Consider the following 2,839-nt stretch of genomic DNA (forward strand, 5'->3'; position numbering starts at 1 on the left):
AAATCGTTAACTAGCCATCAACAGTCAGTTGCAAGTGGGAGTAATGATGGTTCCAAGAAAGTAACCATGCTGATGTTAGCTGAAAAAGGCTCTTCCCAGGCACATTAGACTGGGAAGTCCTCATCCACCAGAGTGGGGAGTGGGGATGACTTTTCCAACTAGGGCTGGAAGCTGGAAATATCAAAAGTCCTCAGAAAGTGTTCCAGTCCTTCTACCAATACCAAGGAGGAGGATGAGGGGAAGCCTTCACATTCCCCTACACAGTCCGGCTCCATGGCTAAGTGGTTAGCGTGCTGGCCTTTGGTCACAGGAGTCCCAGGTTCGATTCCCGGCAGGGTCGGGAATTTTAACCATCATTGGTTAATTTCGCTGGCACTGGAGCTGGGTGTATGTGTCGTCATCACCATCATTTCATCCTCATCACGACGCGCAGGTCACCTACGGGTGTCAAATCAAAAGACCTGCATCTGGCGAGCCGAACATGTTCTCGGACACTCCCGGCACTAAAAGCCATACGCCATTTCATTTCCCCTACACAGCTGGAGAAGAAACCTTGTCCAACCCAAGTGGGAATCACAGCATCCTCGAAGAAGACTAAAACTAAGAAAACAGAGGAGAAGAGTGACAGACTTTGACAACCTTTTGCTTGTACCTTTCTGGGAAATCTAGTTCCATTAGGAAGAAGTCCCACCATTCACAATCAGTAAGTTCAACATCTGCAGGATGCTCGAATTCTACGTTTTTCTCTGCTGAGGAGACATGGAGGCTGAGCCATTCATCTGTGTAGACGGTGATGATAACACACAGCAGCGAGTTGAACAAAAGAAGGAAAAGCAATCATCCTAATTTTGCCTCTTTACTAATCCACACGCTGGTCTAGGGGTAGCGTGTCTGCCTCTCACCCGGACACCCCAGGTTTGAATCCCGGCCAGGTCAGGGATTTTTACCTGGATCTGAGGGCTGGTTCAAGGTCCACTTAGCCTACATGATTAGAATTGAGGAGCTAACTGACAGTGAGATGGTGACCCCAGTCCAGAAAACAAAGAACAATGGCAGAGAGGATACACTGCACTAACCATTCGTCACCTCATATTCTGCAGGCATTTAGGCTGAGCAGCAGTCGCTTGGTAGGCCAAGACCCATCACGGCTGTAGCACCATGGTGTTTGCTTATTTATTGACCCATACAATGGCACTATTGCAGTAGAAATGCAATAACTATCACTACTGCATCGGCTGTTATCATTATATGCAGCCTCTGTAGTCTGTCTACAGGTATCTTGCCAGAGTAATGTAAAGACAAACCAGCTGTGAATAGTGGAGCCTCTGTGAGTGGGTGTGGTAGAATAACACTCACGGTATCCCCTGCCTGTTGTAAGAGGCAACTAAACGGGGCCCCAGAGGCTCTTAAATTGGGAGCGTGGGTTAGCGACCATGGAGCCCTTTGCTGAGTCCTGGCATTGCTTCCACTTGTGACAGGTTCCTCACTTTCACCTTTCCTACTCAACCTCCCTTGTTCTTTTCCAACCCCAATGATATTAGAGCATTCAAGGCCTAGGGAGTTTTACATTTTCATGCCCTTTGTGGCCCTTGTCTTTCCTTGGCCGATACCTTCATTTTTCGAAGTGTTGGATCCCTTCCATTTTCACTTTCTCTGATTTGTGTTAAATAGAAGATGGTTGCCTAGTTGTACTTCCTCTTAAAACAATAATCACCACCCCTACCACTGAATAGTGGGGCAGTTGGTGTTGTTTGTGCGCTAGTCATCTCTATCTTCACTGAGAAAGTGCCGCTAAGTACTCAGCTGGAGGCAGTTGAAGTTCACATACCATTGCCAGCAATGACAATGGTGCGCAGCATGTACATTCCACCAGAATATGATTGCACATACATGAACTCAAAGATCTCTCATTCAGTTGCCTCCTCCTACCCTCTTTCTGGGAGATGTGAACATCTGTAATACCCTCTAGGTCTTTCTGTCTTCCTGCAGTAGTGGAAGGATTTTCGAGCAATTCCTCAACCAGTTGGATCTTTGTGGATCCAACACAGAGGAACCTACAGACTTCAATAGTGGATATGGAAAGGCCACTGTAATGACTTCTGTAATAGTGCGGTTTGCTATAATTCTCAAGCTCTTGAATAAGAAACAGTCCACTGCCAAAACAATGTCTACTTCGTCAGGCGAATTGTTCAGAGATTTCCAAACATACAGTGATTGCCCGCGAGATGCTGGGGCCTGTTGACGATCACATTTGTTCCATTACAACTGGAATTCTGGCTGCTGCAGTGGAAACAATGCCTTCCTCTTCTGCTGGAAAGAAGTCCAGTGATGGAACCTTAGCCTGCAAACAACAATGAAACTCCTACTAGCCGATGATGAGTATACTGCTGATCTCAGCATTCACTTTATGAGTGGGAGTGGAAAAATCAAGCACATATAAATTTCAAGTATTCTATTACTCACGGAACTTGCATTTGCTTTGTTCATGTCCATTTTGGTTCTTTAAAACCATTTCCTTCATTTTCAATATTCATTCACTGAATATATACTGCAATTTATTTTTTGTTTACACATAGTTTGTTCTACTTCTTAAAATAACCATCACCACCACCACCAAACTTTCAATAGGACACATTGCAGCATAGGGTACGATTGCAAGCTTATTGACAAATAGCTGCTGGGTGTTACATTTATTGATGGAAGACCATGAAGTGAAGAGGAAAATTTGTTGCTAAAGACCTTCTTCAGATGTACTGAAATAATTTTTTACTATTTGTTTCATGTCACATCGAGAGATATAAGAATGGGGATTGCAGGTAATAAACTGGCAGGGCTAGGA

The sequence above is a fragment of the Anabrus simplex genome, chromosome 1 (genome assembly GCF_040414725.1).
Source record: "Anabrus simplex isolate iqAnaSimp1 chromosome 1, ASM4041472v1, whole genome shotgun sequence".
Classification (NCBI taxonomy): Eukaryota; Metazoa; Arthropoda; class Insecta; order Orthoptera; family Tettigoniidae; genus Anabrus; species Anabrus simplex.